Source organism: Heliangelus exortis, chromosome 2 (genome assembly GCF_036169615.1).
Source record: "Heliangelus exortis chromosome 2, bHelExo1.hap1, whole genome shotgun sequence".
In the NCBI taxonomy this organism is placed as follows: domain Eukaryota; kingdom Metazoa; phylum Chordata; class Aves; order Apodiformes; family Trochilidae; genus Heliangelus; species Heliangelus exortis.
The window spans coordinates 5,788,960-5,812,659 of NC_092423.1; positions in this window are offsets into that span (position 1 = coordinate 5,788,960).

Consider the following 23,700-nt stretch of genomic DNA (forward strand, 5'->3'; position numbering starts at 1 on the left):
GCTTGATGGCTTAGTGACAAAGTCAGCTCTCCTTAGCTGGAGGCAAGTGGAGGAGAAAGCTGCCTGTGCTGCTCCTGCTGAAAGTGGTGGGGGGTTTGGGTTGGGTTTGTCCTCACACCTACCTGCTGAAGTGGCAGGTGTCCCAAAGCCCTGACAGCCACAACAGAGTTCAGTCTGCTCACAGCCACAGAGAATCCATCACCTTGCATTAGGGATTTCACTGCCATTCATCAAGTGGTATCTCAGCTGTGACTACCTGTCAGAGGAATTTTACTGTGGATGCTTTATCCCCTTATGACTTCCACTGGACACTTTGATTTACAGCTTCCAGCTCCCAGCCCAGATGGAGCAGAGCAGTGATGATGTTGGGTGATGCAGCCCAGGCAAGCTGGGGCAATGCTGGGGTGTCACCCAGTAATGGGAAGGCAACAAGAACTGTGTCTGCTTTCCTTTTTCCCTGTGACCAGGGTGACACAGAAGTGCAGGTCTGTAACAGGAGAACAGAGGATGAGCTCTGGGGACATGAAACTGGCCAGATTCAAGGGCAGATTGGATGGGGCTTGGAGCAACCTGGTCTGGTGGGAGATGTCCCTGCCCATGGCAGGGGGGTTGGAACTGGATGATCTTTAGTCCCTTCCAACCCAAACCATTCTAGGGTTCTACAAGCAGCTCTCTGCCTGTGTATCACCCAGCACACACCTGACAGCCCATCCATGTCCTGCTCATGGCCTTACAGATGTTTTCCCTTCTGGCTCTGGCCCAGGCTGCCCAGGGAGGTTGTGGAGTCTCCTTCCCCGGAGACATTCAAAGCCCACCTGGATGTGTTCCTGTGTGACCTCCTGGAGGTGACCCTGCTCTGGCAGGGGGATTGGACTCAATGTGGTGTTCACAGAGTGTTAGGGGTTGGAAGGGACCTTGAGAGATCATTGAGCATTAACCTCTTTTCTACCAGCACCCAGGCACTGGGTGTAGTGATTCAGTGCTAAACTCTTGTTAGCTCCCAGCAAGCCAGAGGAAGTCAGGAGCCACATGAACCCTTCAGAAAGATAGGAGAGAGTAATCCAGCCCCCAGGATTCTTGCTTGGGCTTTGTGCTGACCACATCTGCACAGACCTGCTCAGCCCAGAGCTGCACTTGCTGTGAGATGCTCAGGAGACCTCTGCCCACAGGAGCTGCCTTCAGCTGTGCTCTTGTGACTGCTGAAGATGCTTCTGCTAAGTCAGGGGCTAAGTCAGAGCTGTGTAGGAACTGAAATGAAAGATCAGGTTGTGTTGGTAATTAGTAAATACTGAGATCAAAGAATCATAGGAATGGTTTGGGGTAGAAGAGACCTTAAAAGATCATAGAATCATAATCACAGAATTATAGAATGGACCATCCAGTTCCAACCCCCTGCCATGGGCAGGGACACCTCCCACCAGACCAGGTTGCTCCAAGCCCCATCCAACCTGGCCTTGAACACTTCCAATGATGGGGCAATCACAGCTTCTCTGTACAACATGTGCCAATGTCTCAGTACCCTCACAGGAAAGAATTTCTTCCTAATATCTCATCTAAATCTATCCTCTTTTCATTTTGAAATCATTCCCCCTTGTCCTATAACTCCATGCCCTTGTAAAAAGTCCCTCTGCAGCTTTTCTGTAGCCACTTCAGGTACCGGAAGGCCGCTAGAGATATTCAGGATATGGAGAGCCAGGGGTTAATTATTATTAAAATTCTCTGTTCCTTTATTTCCTTATCCAGAATAGCATTCACATGTCTCAGTGCAGGGCGTGAGGAGGTTTTTATTGGCATATGTCTGGGCAATCTCATTATTCATGAATGATAGAGCAAGGTGAAGGCAGTGAGTTATGTTGGCCTTTGCAGACAAGTGACAATAAAATAAGTTTATGCTACTGCCTCCTGCACTATCACATATTTATGCCCCATATTTCTCTTGCTTTTTTAGCTGTTTGTGCTCGTAAGGCCATCCTGCTTCCACTTCCCCAAAGTAGCAAAGGGCCAGATTTTGCTATCACAGCTTCTGCTGGGATGCTGTGCCCCCACCCCAGCTCCCTGGAGACATCCAGGTTAAAATCTTTTTGGGCATCAGGTGAGGGGCAGCCCAGGCTATCTGTTGGCTTGGTTGAAGCTAAGTGGCTCTGCAGGTTCTCAGGGGGGTTGAGCCCAACCTGTCTCAGCAGTCTGGGACACAACCTGCTCAGCAGACTGCTGAGATCTTGAGCCATAACTGGTGCAGCCCACAGGTACCTGCATGGTTAGGAAAAATATTTCTCCTTTATTCAGCCTTGCACATCTGAGAGGTTCCACTTTTACCCCCCAGTGTCACAATTTGAGATTTCATGCGTGATGAGAAGGTAAGTGTTGACAGGTGAGGAGGCATTTTTATGAGCACCACTCCCCCCAGTTTCCCTTTATATTAGTAAAATTCCTTTATATTCCTTTATATTCCTTTATATTAGTAAAAATCCTGATGTATTCATTTAATTAATTTTTTAATTGCCTGTATTAAAAGCTTCCATCTTCCTTCAAGAAACCCATCATCTCTTCTCACACTCTTTGGGTTTGCCAGCAACCATGTTTGATTGTAAGAAAAAAAACTCCTTTGGGTTGCAAAACTAATAAGGACAAATTGATTCTGGGAAATTAATTTCTGCTCTGCTTTTGTTCATGTGCTGTAGTTGTCTGTGAGGGATCCTCCCCTGCACCTGGCCCACAGGCTCAAAAGTTACTGTGTTTAACAACATGTGTAGACACATTTGCATGAGTGCCCATCACTGGTGGGGATAGGAGAAGGACAGCTTGAAATCCGGGATAAAAAGGTGTTTTCTTTCTCTTCTTCCAGGATGTCCTCCTGAGATCTGTGCAGCCTTCTCTCTCTCAGGGGAAGAGGTAGGAGCATTTTAGGGATGAGGCTTTTCCTGTGAGTGCTGATCTCAATTTAGGCTGCATAACCCCTGTAGTAGGCAAGAGGAGGAATGGGAATCTGTTCCTTGTCTGGCCTGGAATATAAAAGAGAAGGTGTGGGGTGAAGAGGATAGATGCTCACCCACGAGGTCCAGAAGCCTTTTTAGTTTGGTAACAAGGATGAGAAGAAGTCTCTATAAAGCCAGCTGTGTTTCAGCTTGCAGAGTGGACATCTGTCTGTCTGCATATCATCGTGTCCCTGTGCCCTAGGTCTGTTTGGGACCCTGGTACCTGACAACACCAGAGTTTTTGCATCCCGTGGAAGGTCCAGCACACACACGTCAAAGCTGATCAGAAGTAGGGAGACTAAAGTGGATGGGACTTGATTCTGGCATCTTTAAAGCCAACAATGAAATTTAGACTCTATCCCCAGCTAGAGAGTTCAAATGGGTGCTTTTCATTCTTGAGCCCACCTCTGTTTCCCCCCATTTCTCTGCCCCCTGCCCAGCCCCTGATGTGCAGCTGCAATACAAAGCCATGAAAGCTCAGCCCTGTGGAACATCCCACAGCAAACACAGCCCCCTCTCTGTTCCCCTGAACCTTCCACTGTGCTCCAGCCCTCCCTGGAGAGCAGCCATTTGGCTTTGCACATCCAAATCACCTGCAGGAGGACAGACATCTGGAGGATACAAGAAAAGGACACTAAGTTATGATAAACAGAGCTTTCTGTTTCACTTCATGATGCCTTTCCAAGTCATCTCTTCTTCCATTTCTGAGTTACTGACATTTATTGCCTTTTGCTTCCAGCTTTGATGGCTGCTGCTAACTTTGCCAGCACCCATCTTTCAGCCCTGAATAACCAAGAAGATGGGACAGCTAACACAAGGACAGTCTCCCTCTAGGACATGATGGTCCTGACATACAAACATGTTCCAACACAGTGAGGTTAAAATAAGAGGGCCAGGTGAGCAAAATGCCTGTGCTGGTACACTGTGATTTTAAACATGATAGCAAAGGATAACAAAATTTCTAGCACAATATTAGTCCTGTTGTGACCTTCTGATTCATCCTTGTGTGCTCAGTGTGGCTCTGCTCTTCTTGATCCATCTGCCTGCCCTCCTGAGACCTCTGTTCCAGCAGACAGAAGTGGAAGAGGCTGCAGGAGAGCAGAAATTCTCCTTTTCATACCCTATGTAGTGGTGCTGTGGTGTTAAGCTGGAGAAAATAGTGGAGTCCCAGGTTCTCAGCCTCCTATCAAGAGGGAAATCCCATCCCACCAGCAAGGACAAGGCCCTGGAGAATAGGGGTTTATTTAGCATTTGAGCATCTGAGGTAGGGACTGCCTCCTTCCAGCATGACAACACACCCTGAGCCCCAAATCCTGCTGAGGTCTTCCAAAAGGTTGAATGATCCAGATAAATGGGAATATCATGTTATTTCTGTGGTCTTGGTACTGTGGAAAATTCCAAGGTGGTTTAATGCAATCTTGGTCCTCCCTTGATACCATCTCTCACACCTTCCACTCCTCTCAGGTGGCTTCAACCAGTTTTCCCCTAAAAGACATCATGGGTGTGCTCAGCAGGACTTCCCTACACCCAGCAAGCATTCCTGGGTTTGCAGGATCCAAGCTAAGACCTTCCTCACCAGGTGCTTGGTGACATCTGGGCAGCTTACCTGGACCTCTGGAAACTTTTAGCGCAGGAATGAAGCTCACTGATTTGGGGCTGGCGAAAGAAACACAAAAGGTCTTAAGATTTCACTGATTTCTCCCGAGACCCTTTTTCTGTACACAAAGTGTTTCCTGCTCTGCTCTTGGAAGCATTACCCTTGGCTGGGCCTGGCCTTTAAAACATTACCAGCTGTATGCAAAAGAGTGCAAAGTGCCAAAAAGCCCTGCAGGCTATTTACATTTGGCTGGAGCTTGCTGTGTTGGCCAAGCTACAGAGATACTTTGTTCCTGGGCCTTGCAAGGAAAGCAGCTACTTCAAGCTGTTTGGTCCTGTTTATCCACAGGGTTACCATGGAAGTCCCCATGCCTTCCAGCTTTACTCACACGTCCAAGGGATATTTTTCTAGGTCCTGCTTTGTCTCCTTCCCTTTCCTTTGATGGGACATGGGTGGGTGGGAAATTATAAGTCCGAGGTTCTTTGGTAGATGGGGGCAAACTGGTTTCTATCCCTGGTGATGATGGGATGTTTGGTGATGCAGGGATCCTCTCTCCATGCAGACAAAAGCCATGGGGTATCTGGTGGGTTAGCAGGGACGTTCATCCTAGGGTGAATATGGGGCAAAGCAGTATGGAATAAGAAGCAAATCCTGCAAGGACAGCAGTAAGAGTTACTGGATTGTGGGGGTTTTGTTTGTTTGTTAGGGTGTTGTGTTTTTTTCTTTGTTTGTTTGTTTGGTGGTTTTGTTGTTGTTGTTGTTTGTTTTTTTCAGGAGGCTGTAGGGAGAAGGCAACAAACTTTGAAATATTTCTGGCTTTAAAGCAGTTTTTTGGGGCTACCAGCCCAACTGCTAACAATGTGGACCTCTTGCCATTTCTTTCTTCTGGTGTTTGTTACTTTACCAGTTGTATTAAAAAGACTGCTCATAGCTGAAGCCCTCTCATTAATCACCCATCATCATCATGGATATGGCACAGCTGGATACACGGGGACAGCTGGAAGTCTTCTGGCTGGCTTTAGGTCTCCAGTTGAGGGCATTTTACCTCTTTTCCCTGGGAATCAGTGCTGGACAGACAACACATCTCTTCCTTGGCCTTTTACCAAGACCCAGGAGCATCTCATGTGCCTGGCTGTGTGGTTTGAATACAACTTTCAGTACTGCAAGAAATCATCTCCTCAGACAGTGTTTGGAGGTGCCACTTGGCTGAAGAGAGTGGAACTTCACAAGCTGATGGTTAAACACATCTCCTTGGATCCAAGACTGACTCCTTGGACTGTGGGTCCAAGACCCACATCTCCTTGGGTCTGACTCCTGGGGTCAGAGCCTGAGCAAGGTCGATGGGGACTTTTCACACTCATTTTAGCAAAGCAACAGCTTGACACTGAGAGGTGCTGCAGTTCTGGGCTGTTGCAATGGTTCTCCAAGCTCAGGTGGCTGAGGTGGAGCCTGGAAAACAGCCACACTTGTGAAATAAAGGTTCTCCTGCTACTTTGGCTACCCAACATCCTCACTCAGGAGCTTTCTTAGGAAGGAAAAGCAATGTGTCTGCTGTCTGTGCACTTGCTCTCTACCAAAGAGGGAGTCAGCCAAGCCTGGAATTCATTCTGTCTTGGCCAATAGTTAATAATAACCCTACAACAGCTTAACAGCTTTTTTTTTTTTTTTTTTTTTTTTTTTTTTTTTTTTTTTTTTTCATTGCAAATTAAGGGTGGATGAATGGCCTGGATAAAATTAGAAATCTCTTCCTGAAAAGCTGAGCTGAGTTTACAAAGTTTATAGCTCCATGGACATCCTGTCACAGCTGGGGAATCCCAGCTGCTCTCTGAAGAGGGAATGGATGATGACAAAACCCACACATCTTGCATGGTCTGGGGTAGAGGGTCCTCTCCCTTGTGCTGGCTTGACATCACAGCAACTTTGAGGAGATTGCTGGGGTGATTCCTGGTTTTAACTTCCTTTACTGCCAAGACAGATAGCTCAGCTTTTCTCTGCTGTAGGGGGTTAGTCCCCTGTCAGGTGTTGAGGGGTGGGGGCTAATGAGGTTGTTTAGATTGATGTGCATTGGGTGGGTCAGATCACAGGAGAGAAAAGGAGCACAGGCTCAGGAAGGACTTCTAGTGGGCTCCTTTGAGCATAATACCTGGGTACCTGATGGAGGGGATGCTTACTGGATGCAGATAGCCAGGAAGGAATTTGTTAGGGAGGCTGCTCTGTTACAGTACCTCTTCCCAAGGCCTTCTCTGCAGGATTTTCTGCTCCACCCTGACCATTCATCCTTGAGGAGACACGATGAAGTGCTGCCCATGTTTTGAGGAAGCCTTGTTGTAAATGGAAACTGATTTTTTTCTTGACTGTGAGACCCAGAGCCCTCAAGAAACCCACCCATGAGAGAGGCAGCAGCAACAGCGAATGCCAGGTGGGGCTCCTTGTGGCAAAGGCTGCTCTTATTTCCACATCTTTTGTGGACAGAGCAGATTAAGGCACAACTGGATATGACTGAGCAGCTGTCACAGTCTGGATATTCCCTTCGGAGGAGCCCATCACTGTGTGCTACATCATTCCCACCAGTGAGGTTGAACATGTGAGCTCAAATTTGATTGTGTCCCCAGTTTTAGTTAACCTGGACACTGAGCCATTGCCTTATGTGTGTTACTGGGATTTTGCTGCCATCTAAACCAATCCACTGAGGTCAGTAGAATCACAGAATCATAGAATTGGCTGGGTTGGAAGGGACCTCAGAGATCATCAAGTCCAACCCTTGATCCACTCCCGCTGCAGTTCCCAGCCCATGGCACTGAGTGCCACATCCAGCCTTTTTTTAAATATCTCCAGGGATGGAGAATCCACCCCTTCCCTGGGCAGCCCATTCCAATGTCTGATCACCCTCTCCCTAAAGAAATTCTTTCTAATGTCCAACCTAAACCTCCCCTGGCACAACTTGAGACCTCTTGTGCCCTCTTGTCTTGCTGAGAGTTGCCTGGGAAAAGAGCCCAACCCCCCCCCGGCTCCAACCTCCTTTCAGGGAGTTGGAGAGAGTGATGAGGTCTCCTCTGAGCCTCCTCTTCTCCAGCCTCAACACCCCCAGCTCCCTCAGCCTCTCCTCATAGGATCTGTGCTGGAGTCCTTCACCAGCCCAGTTGCCTCCTTTGGACCTGCTCCAGGACCTCAAGAGAGCTCCTGGATGATGTGCACTGCCTCAGAGCACAGAATTAACATTTATATTCCCTCCAGAAAGGCTGAAGAAAGCACAGGTTACCTTCATAATGAGGGATTAAAAAAAAAAATCCTCAAACAAAACAATATGTGTTTGATAGCCTAGCAGATCTGTCTATTGGTTTCAAAAGTCATTCTGGGCCCTTACATAATGGTGTAATTAGTTGATACCGTAAACTTATTATGTACCTGATGGAACATAACAGCTCCTTTGAAGCAATTCAGATCCATTGTGTAATTAGATAATTAGGCCACATGCCATGGTTGGGAGCTTGTGGAAAGGGGAAAAGCTTTCCATTTCACAGGAACCAAGAGTCTTGGTGGCTACAGGCAATTTTTAATTTTTTTTCCTTCTGCCCTGCAATTTATAAAATGCAGAACTCTTAAATATATCACTCTTTGGCTGAGTTTAACACCCCAGGAATCTCCAAGGGGATCTGCAATATATTGGCAATTAATACATTGATTCCCTTGGACAGTGCAGACCTGCTCTGCATGCTGTCAAACGTGATGGGATCTGGCACCTCCAGCTGCAATGGAAGGAAAGCAGAAGTCAACCAACAGCAGCTGGTTCAGAGTGTCTTAAATAATCTGGTTACATCAGTTTCAGGTACTTTTGCAGCCACTCCATAATTATTGCAGCTGGATTTTCCCTTCTTTCTTATAAGAGTTCTCTTTAAAGGTTGGACTGGATGATCTGGATGGTCTTTCCCAACCTGAATTATTCTATGATTCTATAATAATTTATATGTGTCTTCTCTGGGTGGGTGGAACAGTTTTATGTTGGGCATGAGACAAGGGCTGGTTATAGCATCTCAGCATCCAGAGTTCCCAGTGGCTGCTGAGTGCTGTTTGGTGTGGTGGTTGCTTGCTGGCACCAAGCAGTATCCAGACTCATGAAGAACAATTGCTGGTTTGAATGCAAGATTGGTGGGCCCTCCCTCTGGTGAAACACCTAAAGAGAATCAAATGGTTCTTGGATTTGGTGGTGAAGCTTGACAGGCCTCCAAAATAAGAGAAGGACCTTCAGATCTCAGCATGTGATCCAGCACAGCCCAGGCTTGGATTGGGATGTCCAGATGGATAAGATACAAGTTCTGCATTGGAGTTGGTCTCCTCAGATGCCTACAGTGTGACTCTTGCCTAAAATAGACATCAAAGCAGGAGAAAATGAGATGCTCTTTGCAGGGACCCATTTCTCTCACTGTCTCTTGTGAAGGTCCCATGTGAGGTGTTCAGAGAGACATCACAGATGTCTTTAGCCAGGTGAAACCTATTCCACCCTGGTTTCCTACTCCTCAGTTGCAGAAGGCTCAGCTCTGTTGTTGAAGGGAAGCACTGACAGGAAACATTGACACAGAAGCTTTTTCTTTTGCAAAAGATAAATTTTTCCTCATCTCCCAGGCAATGTGGACTTAGAGAATGGTTGTGTTTCCTAGATTGGATTCATATCAAACCACTATTCTTCTGGATACATCAGGCCTGGTAAGAGGCACATAAAGATTTTGAGCAGGAGGCCCTAACCAACAGTGATCACCTTCAAGAAAAATCAGGAGCACAGGGCCAGTGGCTTGGGGTTCTCAGATTTTGAATTTGATGCTCCTGGAGTTGTAGGGCATGTGATTGACTGGAACATCCCTGCTTCTGGAGACCCAAAGGTGTCCAGCCATGATATGTTTTTATGGAAGGATTTTGAGAACTCCCTGGAGTCCTCAAAGCTCTCAGTTCATGCTTTTGAAGCCTGGTCCAAACTCTAATTGAAAGGATTTGTTCCCCTTGACATCAGTGCTCTGGTAAGACGAGTCCCCAGTCCTGATGAGAGCTGCCAACTCCATCATCATTCATCACACTTGTACAGAAATGTCTTTTTTAAATGATTGGGCTTTCCTCTGGAGTCACTCATTGAGTGAACATCTCTGAAGATGTTGTCCAAAGAGGGGGGGAGGGTGTGTCTGTGGTTGGATTAGTCCTCATTTTTTCATTACCTAGGCATTAGGGGAAGCAGGTCACTTTTTGTGCAATATTTTTAGGATTATACCTGCACACAGCTGCTGTGGGTCAGATTTTGGTGCTGATCAAGTCCTGAAAATGTTTATCAAAGATCATGCATTAAACCATGCTATTTGTGAACCTTTCTGAACCCTGAGCACAAAAGGACTATTGCTAGGGTCTTGCAAAACAACAAACAAATTGAAAAAATCATCTGGGAGCATTATGGAATATTTCAGCAAATTCTTCACATGCAAGATTAACCTTTCCCTATGAAAAGCTACATTTTTTACCTTGTGTTTGAGCACAATATTTTCTGTTAAAAAAAAAATGTGCAAATCACTCATGTGAAGAAATCTGACCCACCTAACAGAGTGGAACATGACATGATATATATATATACATACACACCTACATATGCATATTGAGAGATTCCACAAAAAAAGATTTTAACTGGGAGATGATACAGCTGTTTCTTTGCTTTTGTTTCTTTATATTTGGGTTTTTTTGGTGGTTTTTTGTGTTTTGTTTTGGTGGATTTTTTTTGTTCAGTCAGTTTACTTCAATATCTCCTACTGAACTGCTGTAGAGATGAAGGAGATGAAGGCCTTTGGAGATGAAGTCCAACATGAGGTTTAACTGTCCACATGTTGGCAGCCCTATGGGAGCTTTTAGTCTCTTTCTTGAAGTTTTTATGAAGTTTTCTTCTGCCTTAGCAAGGAAAGTACTGCAAAGGTGTAAAGGAGTTTGCAAACCTGTTGGCCTGGGGGACACAGAAGAAATGGGAAACACAAATTTCTCAATGTTCCTGCCTTGCTGCCTGATGCAGAAAGCTGGCCCAGTCCTAAGTATGTTCTGTGACATGTAGGACATGCTGAAAATCTGTGCTGAAATCTGACTCTGAGCCCACACTGGAAGGGAAACTAGATGTTAAAATGGGTTTTAAAAAAGTGAACACTGACGGTAACAAAAAAATGTGAACTTTGGGGCTTTTTTCCTCTCCTTTTAAAGTCCTGAAAGAATGGCATGGCCATGCTGCAGCTTTCCCCTTTGTGGCTAAGATGTAAGAGGTACAGACAGGTTTTTTCCTCCACCCAGTTGCCTGCCTTCATGAGAAGCATGGGGCTGTCACGGTGCTGGAGACCCCCTTCAACTCCTCTGGGAAAAGGGGAAATGGAGGGGCTGGAGAAAAGGTCTTCATGTGTCTGTCACTGCAAGTATCCCATTGCCAAAGGAAGTTGCCTAAAAGGGCAGGGGTTGTTTGTTTGGTTTTTTTTCAATTTTAAGGAAAAACTTTCCATTCTTACCCGAGATCCTTGACCTCTGCTAACCAAGGACCAGAGCCCCTTCATGATGTGCACGATGCCTTTCTGCTCTTTGGTGCCACATGGACGTTGGAATATGGTCCTCGGGGTGGGATTTCCCCCTCGATGATGGGAATTCTGAGGTTCCTACTGTTTTTCTTCCTGCTCCATTACCTTGACCAGCTGACCTGGCCTTAGGATGAAGCTTGGCCAGGGTTCTCATTTTCTCCTGCATTAGGGGCGGTCGTCGGCTCTGCAGGGTCTGGCTGGGACCCAGCTGGAGGATCAGTGAGCAGCCATGGGCTCCCTCAGGACCCACCACATTGCTGTGCCAAGCAGATCTCAGCTCAGCAGAGAAACTGGCCCAGGACACGGGCTTCACAGTGCTGGTGCCAGCTGAAATGCAGCCATTAATCTGCTTGTTTCTTGTTTGCCCAACAGCCCCCGCAAAGCTGGAGGATGCCATTAGAAAAGCTGAAAAATTGCAATGCTTCATCTTCTACCCACTTCTGCTGTTAGCCTCTAGCTTGAGGCTTTGGTATCCAAGGACAGATACAAATGCTCAGTTTCTGTGGGGCCAGACAGCAGACAGAGGCTCCTTTGTGCTGAAACAGCGTGGAGATCACGGGGCAGAGATTTCATCTCTGGGCTGCTGGGGACCGTGGATCCTTCTGGTGGTGATGCAGCCAAATCACTGCTCTGCAGGACAGTGGGGCTGGTGGGTTGCAGAAGCACAAGGATAACATGGTCCTGCTCCCCCAGAGCAGATACCCAGCCTAGAGTGCCAGTAGGATGTTTCCAGGATGCAGGAGCATGCATGAGCTTGGATGTGCTCCAGTGCTAATAAGAAATTATTATAACAGATTATTAGCTTCGTATTTTACTATTACCATTATTATTACTGTGATACCATCTCTGAATCCCCCAATAGGGCATAACCTGTGAGACAGGTCTTCATCCAGAGATGTGAGGGTCTTCACCACCTGCAGTTTAATGCCCTCAGAGGGACTTTCTCTGCAGGGCTGCAGTGTTGAGACAGCACATTATTGCATCTATTTTGTATTTATATTTTTATATTTCTTCAAACTCCCAAGCACCAGAACAGTATTTCTCCACCATTTCTTTGCTGACTGGGTCCTTGGCTCCTCCGAAATTCTCTTGGGTGATAGTGGGTTGTATTTTAGTTCATATTTCACTGGGGTCCCTGTGCACTTACACTGGCTGTGACCTCCCCATCTATTCTGGCAAGGATTTAGTTTTCTTTGCCTTAAAGGGAGACAGTCTTCACCACTGATAGATCTACTTCCCTTGCCCCTCATTGTAGTTTTCATCAGCTGATGGTACATCTGTATTCCTGGGAAACTAAGCTGTCCTTAACATCTAATTTCTCTCTGTCTCCTGCTCTGCAGGCAGTGATGTATCTTTGCCAATTTACTGAAGAATTAGCTAGGGATAAGGATCTATGTACACTTTAGTCTTTATTTCCCAACACCCACCATTAATAATGAGCATGTCCTTTATGACCTAAGTCTTGTTTTAAGTGCATGCAAAGTATTGGCTCTTTTCTTGATGATCCATAGCTCTCACAGCCCCACATTGCTACCTGGAGCATTTCCAAGTGTTTTGAAGCAGCGTGCAGGAGTACATCACAAATGAACCAGTTTTGCTTGTCTAAGTTCTGTCTCTGGGGATTTGGAAGGGACAGCAGGGGAGGAGAGGGATGAATATTTATTAGCTTTTAATCAAAGAAAGTGCTCTCTGTAACCAGACAGGCTACTGTCTGTATCTGATCGAAGAGAGACATCAAGGTCCCTGGTTCTTTGCTATGCTGCAGCACGTGCTCCTCCAAGCTGTGCAAATGGGTTGCAAAGGACTCCAAGAGAGGTCTGGGTTTCCCTCCATCTGGATTTTCCTGGCCGCATCCACCCAGGGTTCACCTGGATAAAACAGCTGCTGAATGAGTGGAGATCAATGACAAAGGGCACGTGCAAAGGCCCTGAGGGATGAGGTGTGTTTTGGGTAAGTTTCCATATATTCAGGCAATCTGTACACAGACTGTACTTTCCAGGGTATCCAAGGTAACCTGGATAATCCCTCCAAACCCTGTGCTCGTTGTCCTGAGCAGGGAAACTGCTCTGGTGGTTGATGGAAGTGGTTACCAGCCTTGGTCTGACTCTTTGCTGGATGTGGCAGCCCTGGTTCCATGGCCTTGGCATGGTGGCAGATGTCTGCTGGGGGTGTCATCCAAAGTTGGTAGGGATCTGTCATCCCTTTGCATTGCAGAATATATCAGGATATGCATATGTCAGGATAACAGGCTTGCATCCTGCTGCTCTGTAACATGGGAACTACATTCAGAGCCATGAAATCCTGGGAATCAAGGTGGGACTCCAATTCTTGGTTCATGCTTGTGTATGCCCACTTCAGGACCTCTTTGTCCTGAGAGGACAGGCACTAACACAGAGCCCAAAATTTCTAAGGCAACATTCATAATCCTGCACTGACCCAGGCAGCAGCTGTGCACTGATTCTCTATAGTTAAACATTGCATTACATTAATTGCATACATACATTAAATTGTCATCGTGCTCCTTGGCATGGCTTCTTCCTCTTTTAGATAGCACCTGGGGGGGATCTTCAAGGGCTGGTGTGGGACAGGGACCTGTCCCAGTTCTTAGCATGGTTAAGGTCACCCTGTTTAGGACATGGAGGGGAGGAGAAGAGAGTTTGGCTTCTAGGCTTGTGTCATTCCATTCAGCCACACAACTGCTCTTGTCCTCTTTTATTTACTGGTATGGATGTAGCCTCCTTGTTCAGAAACATCCTGCCCATTCCCCTTCTGACTGGAAAACTGAGGGAATTGTGTGTGTCCCCCTCTTAGAAATGCAGCTCCCCAGCTGAAAGGACATCAGGTGGGAGCCCTGACCTTGGCTTAGCCAGAAACCAAAGAGGAAATGCAACCAGACCATGCTGTGGGGATCCAATGATCTCAAGCCAAGGCTTAATCACCTCAGAGTGTTTTGGGGCTGAATTTTACCCCACCAGCCCACTGCAGGACCAGGGTCTTGGACATGTGTTGTCTCTTCATGCCAAACTTCATCCTGCAGCTTTCCAGGGAGAGAGGGAGCAGCACCAACACCCCTGTGCTACAGACCAGGAGCTGAGGGGGTCAGTGACTGGAAACCTTTGGCACAGCAGAGGACAAAGCCAAACTCTCCCAAATCCCAGAGCCTGAGCATCAAGAGGGCAGATATTTCTCTTCCATCTCAGCTGGGACATCTGCACTGCTGACATGCCTGCAGATGGAATGGTGCAGGACCATAGCTTTGGCTGCCACAGCTGTGGCCTGAGGGTTCTTTTTGCAGCAGGAGGTCCTGGGAGTGGGAAGGAGTCATGTGTGCCCTGAATACAGAAAAAAAAAAAAAAAAAAAAAAAAAAAAAAAAAAAAAAAAAAAAAAAATTCTTATTTCCCAAAGCCCATTTCTGTTAGCACTTCTTCTTCCTAGGAAGTTTTCATGATGGAGTTAAGTCGTCTTCTGTCCAGAACAGACTGGGAATACTGATATGGCAAAGCATTGTTCAGCTTGTACCCAAACTGTGAACATCTGATACAAACAAAGCCCAGCTTGTGTTTAAAACCCAGCCACCCAGAACAGACCAGGCATTTCAGAGACTATTAATGCAGCACAGTTACACTGTCCCTGAACATTTCTGTGTTGGCATCAGGACATGGATGGGGCTGCAGATGTCCTGCAAAGGCTGGGAGTGTGACAAGAGTGTCATTGCAGGATCAGATGTCTTGGGAGTGAGCACAGGGCATCAATGCAGCAAACTCCAGATCTGTGCTTTACTCAGAGCACATTGTAGGATTGGGCTCAAACCCATTCTCTGACCCGAATCCATCCTCTGTTCTCTGTGACAGGGCAGAGAGAAATTGCATCCTTGGCATTATGAGGGCAGGGAATGTCAAAGCAAATTCATCATTAAATTAACACAGTAAAAATTAAAGCAAAACCTCCATCATCCTTGTCCCATGGGGATGGAGCATGGTGGTGCTGGTGTGTGGGATACAGGTCTGGCAGCAGACTCTGTGTGGGGTTGTGCTGGGAGATGCTGGAGGAGACATTTGGCTCCTTTTCAGACAGCCCAGACAAGCGACTATGGAATGCAACCAAGGCCCCACCAACACCTTATAGGAGACACAGCCAAGTTCTTAAGGCACCAAGGGGCAGGTTCTGTGACCCTCACAACCCTTTTCTACCAGTCCAGCCTAAAGAAACCCCAGAGCCTTGCTGTTTGGTGTCTGTTTGAGGACCTGCTGCATGTGTATGGATATGGCAGACAGTCCTCTTCCACACAGCCTGGTGCTCACTGGCATTTCAGTCCTGCCTCAGCCTTCTCCTTCTGCCTTTTCCCACCATTGCTGCTCCTTAAAACTGAGTCTGGGCCAGGCAGAGCCCCACCACAGCTCATCCATCCCCTGTCAGCACCACTGTCTGACAGCGTGGGCTAAACAGCAGCTTCCAGCCTCCTAACAAGGTCATAGGGAAAAGGAGTTTTCTGGATTGTGGAAAAATATCAGGCCCTCCTGCCCTGCTGCCATCTTTTTCACTCCCTGTTTGGTTTTCCAGGGGAATTCAAAGGCTCTTTGGTGTGTTGCCCAGGCAGTGATGTAGCAGAGAAGTGGAAACAGTCTGGGTGTCCAAATAAACCGATGCCATTTTTTTGCAGAGTCAGAAACAAAAAGGTACCCAAAGTTTTCCAAGGGAGATCTTTGGCCTTTTAAGTCTTGGGATCTGTCAGGAATCTGCAAGGCCAATGCCATCAGCAAGTGACATTTATTGTGGCTGGAGCACCAATTCCTCCTGCAACCAACACAGCTCCAATAGGTTCCTTCAGACAGACCTTGCACTTTCCCATATGGATTTGCTTCAACCTATGGGGTTCCTGACTTTGTGGTGGGATTTCTGGAGCTCATGGTTTGGAACTGATAGCCTGGGCACAGCAGCACTGGTGACATGGGATGTGTGAGATGGCTCTTTGGGAGCTGGTGCCCTGGCAGGTTGGGATTTTACGGAGGTTTGATCAAAGGCTGGTGGTGTGGCAGCCCTCTCAGCCAGGTGCCAGTTCCTTGTCTCAGCAAAGCCCTTTGATACCTGCTGGAGATAATCAGCAGTTTAGGAGCCTTAATCTCACTGAAAGGCTTTTACCTCCTGTTTTACTGGAGGGCTGAAGCTCAGGTGTGAAATGTCAGACCTGAGTGTAAAGCAGCTTAAGAAGGTGGTGTAAAAAGTGGTGTAAAAACAGGCTGGGTTTTCACTGTTGCATTTCCTTTATGCATCCTCTGATGCTGCTCAGGGGGGGCTCCTTGGGCCTCCCAGGCTCTGCCTCATTTCCTAAACACTTAACAACATTCTCTGTACCATCTTGATAAGGTTGTTTTGACCTTCAAATGGTTCAGCCAAAAATTTCTTCTAAATAAACATAGGCTTTCCTCAGCAGTCCCTTGAGAAAGAAATTAAAAAAAAAAAAAAAAAGTATATTTTTGACTTACTGAATTTTCTAATGGGATTGTTTGGACTGGGATGAATTGGTGATGCAATAAGCCCATGCAAATGCTGCAAAATGCTTCAGTCCTCAGAGAATGATGGTCCCTCCAGGTGATGCACAGAGAGCAGGACAGAAAGACATCAGAAATTCAGGGCATGTTAATCCTGCATGGGGGGTTTGTGAACCTTGAAGAAGAGGCATTGGGTCAGCTAGGGGAGGAGGCAAGGCAGGATGGAGCTGGAGCAGAATGACAACTCCCTCTTCCATCTGAGACTCCTTTACAGACAGACTGACAGTGCTGGGCAGCCCAAAACTCTCTCTTTATGACCTGGCCGCCAACATTTCATCACTTGTCATCTACCCTTGTGTTACTGCTTGTGCAGCATCACTGGCACAGTGGGAGCCACAAGAGGGAAATGTGGATGCAAATGATCTGTCCCAGGCAGGGCAGGACTCGAGGTAGTCAGATGAGGGCACTGCAAGCAAGGTTGTGCTTCCAAAGGTGGGATCTGCTGGGTGAAACACCAGCAAGAAGCCTTGGTTTCACTGCAAGGCTCTTGTCCTTGCAGCCCACACCTGAGGGGAGGGAAAGGGGCTTCCCAGCAGGAAGGTTTGGTGGGGATAGGTTTAGGCATGGACACTCTCCCAGCTGAAGTCCTGCATCCTTATGCAGCCCTGCACAAAAACATGGCTCATGCACGGATGATTTGGCCTCCAGTTCTCCATGTTCTTCATCCCCCCCCACCCCCCAGTTGGTGACTTCAGTGAAAATGTAAATGCACCAAGGGTGTGCTGAGATCTGAGATGGTGCCAGTAAGAAGCTTTGGTTTTCAGCTGGGAAGGAAATGTTGGAGATGGACCCATGCACCACAGTTCATGGCTTTCCTTGGATGCTGTGTGTAGTGGGATGGGCTTCTTCCATTTGTGGTGAATGGACCTGAATCCAAGGGGACTGATCCCTATTCCAGTGTTGAACCCTTCCTGAAAGGCTGTCAAGATCCTGTGTGCATCATCCAGGGCTACTCAGGCAACCTTTATTCAGGAAAAATGAGGTATTTTTTTTCATACCTGTGGGACCATACCTGCCTTCCTCCCACCAGCTTTGCTCCTCCATGTTTCTTGATGTCTTTCAGCATCAGTCTCTGCAGCCCATGTGTGCTTCTGGGTGGACTCTGCTTTCAGTCTCCCAGACAGAGGTGCAAAAGGCCAAGGAGACCCTGCCCACAATCCCCATGTACTTCATCCAGCACAGTTCTTGGGGTGGAAACCAGAAAGATAAAGACTTGCCAACCCCAACACAAGAGTGTCACCATGATGCTAATGTTATAGCAGATCTTATCCATAGGGAAAACACTCCTAGGAAAATATCCTCCCAGGCTATGCATCCAAAGGCTTCCAGGCTCCTCACCCACCAGTGGCTGTGTTTTTTGGGTTTTTTTCCCTCTTCTTCTTCTGCTTTTGTTCTTGACAAGAGTACTTTGCTGAACTCAAAGGGGCTTTACAGGTAAAATGAAAATTTCCATAGAAAATGTCAGCTTTGGTAGAAATGTTCTAGTGCTTTTGAAGGCAACAAGCTTAAAAACAGGGTTTTCCCCTTCTCTTTCCTCCCTGCTTTCTTCCAAAAACAGGTGGGGAGGAGGGGGAGGAAGATGGAACATTTTCTTGAAGAAAAAAAAAAAAAAAAGAGTAAAAATTAACACATTGTCAGAAAAAAAAAATATCTAATTTTTATGTTATTTTGTTCAGATTTTTTTTTTCCATGGAAAAAGACCGATTTTTTACAACCAACTTCAGTTGCTGTTATTCTATAATTATATCCCAAAGTCTGGGAACTAGGGCAGAGGAGGCAGTGAGCAGAGAGAGCACCACAGTGGAGACAAGACATGAAATGAATGTGTTGCAGGATTTTGCAGCTGTCCTGTCCAAGCCATATGCTCCATGGGGTTTATTCCAGGGCAGCCCTGGTTCTCTTTTTCTGTAAGTATCCATCAGGTCTTTTGCTATTTTGCAAAATAGCAAAAGAAGTGGGAAAAAAAAAACCCCAAACATATAGTTGCCATTAGGATGAACTATCTAATTAGCCTGTTGAAAACCACTTGCATCCTGAAGGGAGAATGAATGAAATGACCTGTGGTGGAGGGTGATTCATTTCTACTTGGCTCTTGCCTTTCCCATCTCCTGACATCAATCATTTGGCCACCAGGACATGCAGGGAGGAGGGCAGAGCTCCTCCCCCAGCCTGTGGAACCAGTCTGCAGGACTCCAAGTGTGCTGAACAACCAGCCAGGTTTGCTCTCCTTTAGCAAACGAGATGTTCACACAGGCTTCAGCTCTCGTGGAGGCTTCTTGGGGGGTGCCATGTGGAGGGATTGCCCCACATCTCAGGAGGTATCAGCTCCCACTGAAATGTCTTCAGGGCATTTTGTGTTTCTCACCCAGGAGGTTTCCCTGCTGGTTGCTGGGACCTCTGAGATTGTGCTGCAGCTGCAGAGATGAAGCTTAACCCCTTTCTCTGCACAACCATGTTCCCAAAGTTGGTAGAAATACTTGAGGACTTCAGGTGAAGCGGCCAAAATTCCCCTGTGGGTTTAGAAGTTCTTGGAAAAGCCATGTTCAAGGCCACACTGGATGGGGCTCTGAGCAATCTTATCTCGTGGAAGGTGTCCCTGCTCACTGCAGGGGGATTGGACTGGATGACCTTTAAGGATCCCTTCCAACCTAACCCATCTGATGGTTCTGTGATAAAAGTCAGGACTGAGATGTGCACGGAAACACTGCAGCAACTAAAGCTTCATTCCCCCAGGGCACCAGACTAAAACATTCCTACTCATAGAATCACAGAATTTTCAGGGTTGAAAAGATCATTCAAGTTCCAAGATCCTTTAAGATCATCCAGTTCCAACCCCCCTCCCATGGGCAGGGACACCTCCTGCCAGCTCAGGTTGCTCAGAGCCCTGTCCAGCCTGGCCTTAAAAACTTCCAGGGATGGATGGGGCTTCCACCACCTCTCTGGGCAACCTGTGCCAGTATTTTGCAACCCTCATGGTGAAGAACTTCTTAATATCTAATCTAAATCTCCCCTCCTCTAATTTGAATCCATTCCCCCCAGCCCTATCACTACCTGACATCCTAAAAAGTCCCTCCCCAGGGGGGGAAAGTCCCTTTCTTGTAGGCTGTACTGCATGTAATGTAAAGCTGTGCTGCAGTGCTGTAGTGTGAGGCTGTAGTGAAACCTCCACAAAGGGCTCAGAGATTGCTCTAACACTTTGACATGACTTCTCAAGGCAGAAATGGCAACCCAAATTGACACTGGTGACTTCACCCCCTAAGGTTTGTGGTAGCAGTGGATGGGTGACCTGGGCTCTCTGCAGCATTCAGCCCTTTCCCTGGAGCTGTGAGTGTGTGACCAGGCAGGAGAGGTGGCTGGGATGTCCAGGCTGTTCCCACCAGTACAGACAATCTCTGGACCATAGGTTTTCTTTAAAAAAACCCCCAACCTGGTTCCTCCCCAAGGCTGGGCTGAGCAGCAGCCACCATCCTCCATAACCTGCAAAAGGCAGAATGTGTCTGCATGGAAATGGGGGCTCTAACTCTGCCTGAATCACACCAGGTGTAATGGGGAGATTTTAATCTCCTTCTGAGAAAATTAATTGCTCAGTGGAGGAGAGTACAGTTTAAAAGGGAAAGTCAAGGTCCTTTGCTGTCTGCTGGAGTTAAGTCTCTCATGTGCTGTTTCAAACCAGGAATCTGGTAAGGATGGGGGGTGGGGATTGACTCTGCTCATGTGGGAGATTTGTGCAGAAAACATCAGCATCACTTTTTAGGAAACAACAAAGGTCAGTGGATTAGAAATCTTCATCATCCCTCTCTGCTTCCACCTATAGAAGTTCAGACCTGCAATCATTGGCTTGACCAGGCCATGCTTGGATTCCTACTCAAACTTTTTTTCAGCTCCTCTCTTTTTGCAGAAAAATTGTCTCTGCAAATATTGCTGTTTCTGAGAACCTATCTGGCTGGTGTGCAGTGCCTGCAGCCAGGGCCATCGTGCTAAAACCAAGCTGGTTTTCTACCAAGATTGTTCTCAGAGCCTTGACCAGCTGCCTTTATATCACAGGGAAAAAAAAAAAAAACCAAAACACTGAGGAAGGGCATGGAGATGTGGTTGATGACAAAGACACAGTCTGTCAGGGGAGAAATTTGAAATATGTCACCACCAGAGATGGGAAAAAAAAAAAAAAGATGTTTTTTCTTTTGTTATCTTTCATTTCTTGATGTTGAAAAAATATCTGTGGCAGACAAAATGACAGATTTCTGAAATATCCAGCTGGCTTTTCCTACATCTCATTAAAGCTCCTGAATGGACTTGCTCTTCAGGCTTTAAGGAAGCAAAGGCAAAATTCCCTGTTGTTTGAGGGAATTTGTCCTCTTCCTGCTCATCTCCAGGAAAACTGCCTGTAAGCTGGGCAAAACAAGGTTCTTTCTCTGCTTTCCACTAAAGCTGCTCCAGTTTCCACAAGAGACTTCAGTATCTCTGGGGGCACAGACACTGTCCTGGACACCCCTGTGAAGGATGCTTAAACACTGGGGTCCATTTTGGGGATTACAGGAGGGGAAGTGCTGTCCTCACCATGGCAATGAACCCAAGTGAGAGGATGGAGCTTTGGGGTCACTAATGGCAGTTTCCAGGTATGTTTTAAAGGGATTGCTTCATCTTAAAGACATTTCTTTGTAGTTAAGAGCCTCTGTGATTAAATACTGTCATTTTCATTTCTGTTGTAAACCCAGTGTTTGCTCAGCCCCAGGGGACAAAGAGTGACTTCAGGCCTTCACCTCCAGGCAATGCTGGCACCAGATGAGTGGTGGGGATGGCAACCAGGAGCTGCAGACCTCATTTGGCACGAAACCAACCCCCTCCCACATATTTGCCTCCCTCCAACCTGCCTGGCTCTAAACAAACAGCCCTGAAATGCTCCAGATGGGGCCCTGCAAGCATCACGGGCTCAGCTCAGCTGCCTTCAGCCTCCCCTTTTCTTCTAACTCAACCGACCTTACCAAACAGCCATCACCTCCTTTGAACATCAAAGGTCTTCATTAAAACCTCGGGGCTGAGCTCCCCGTCAGGGCTCGGTGTGTCACAGGGAGGGATCCCCAGCCTGGGGTGGGAGGTCAGCCTGGTTCTGGGGGAGGGGGACAGGGGACCTATTCATGTCACGCCGCTTTCGATTTAGGATGTGCTCCTGGGAGTCAGTGAGGTGGAAGGGGGGAGATTGTACCAAGCCTGTGAGGCGGGTGCTGCAGCTGAAGGACCCATGCTCTGGCATAAAAAAAAAAAAAAAAAGGGATGAAACATGTGAAAAAAGGCAGCCTTCCCCATTCCTCCTCCCTCCCCCCCTAGCCTGGTGGCATGTCCCCAGATGGGGAGGTGGTCTTCAGCCTTTGTCATCTCTGCTTAAATCAGTCATGTCTCACTGGGTCCTCTGATGGATGGAAACAGGCATGACCCATCTCAACAACTCCCCATCACCCCGGGGCTGCATCTGCAGAGATTTCCTTTCAGGAGGTCACGTGCTGAGCTCTCTCCTTCACTGAGATGCTGCAGATTTGTCTTCCTCTCAGGAAGGCTCCCCAGACAATGTAGAACATTCCCTGGGCAGCTGATAGCCATGGCAGTTTGCACAGGACACTGGGTGAGGGAATGGGCACAGTTACCACCCCTCTCCACCCTGTCTGTTTTTTGGGACCACTGTTGCAGTGACTGTACTACAGACACCATCATAGGTGCTGCCATGGAGCTTTGCGCTCTGCATGGCTGTGGATGCAGGAAGAACAGCGGAAAAGGACTGAAAACCTCTCAGGGAGCTGCTGGAAGCACTGTGAAGATCCAGTCGTGGGTTCTGCAGCACTGGTGGGCAGCAAAAACCATGTTTATAACAAGTTCTACAACAGTTTTCCCTCTTTCACCTGGTGTCTACAGGCAGCATGTGGCATGGTGGATTTCTCCAGGTCCTGTTCACAAGGTCAATTCCTGTAGAAGCTGCTTCTTTTTCCAGGCCCATGGCAGAAGTGATCAGCACTGGCTGTGAGCATGGAGAAGGTCTGGAGAAGTTTAAGGAGAGTCCCTACACAGGGACATGTTACCTGCTTGGCAGCAGAATGTGCTGGCCTGGGGACAGCTGGGTGTGGGAACTGAATGCCCAGGTTGTTCTCTGAGATGAAAGCAAACTGGGCTGGTGAAGGGACTCGAGCACAGATCCTATGAGGAGAGGCTGAGGGAGCTGGGGGTGTTCAGCCTGGAGAAGAGGAGGCTCAGGGGAGACCTCATCACTCTCTCCAACTCCCTGAAAGGAGGTTGGAGCCAGGGGGGGGTTGGGCTCTTTTCCCAGGCAACTCTCAGCAAGACAAGAGGGCACAAGAGGTCCCAAGTTGTGCAGGGGGAGGTTTAGATTGGACACTAGAAAGAATTTCTTTCCAGAGAGGGTGATCAGACATTGGAATGGGCTGCCCAGGGAAGGGGTGGATTCTCCATCCCTGGAGGTTTTTAAAAAGAGCCTGGATGTGGCACTCAGTGCCATGGGCTGGGAACTGCAGCGGGAGTGGATCAAGGGTTGGACTTGATGATCTCTGAGGTCCCTTCCAATCCAGCTAATTCTATGATTCTACGATTTAAAGATGGGTTTTCCTCCTTGCCTGTTTAACCAAGAGTCACTCATCACAGAATGTGTCACCTCCATGCAAACAAACTCCTTGCAACAGGTCTGGGGAGCCAGATGCTGATTTAGATCCACACGTAGGAGAATCCTGACCTTACTGCAGGTCTCTTTTTCTCCCTTGCTGGAGGAAACACTTTTGACTGTGAGGCAAGTAATGTACCATGTTACAGCTACAATAATGTTTAATGGTTGTGTCCTGTGGCTGAGGTTAATGACTAGTTAGGGAAGCTTTTACACCAAGGAATAAAAAACATAAAATAAAGCTGGTGAGGAGCAGGAAAAACAGTGATGATTGTTGCTGGCAGTCATGGACCCCAACCCTCAGTCCCAAGGAGGTGGATGTTGTAAAAGCCAACCCAG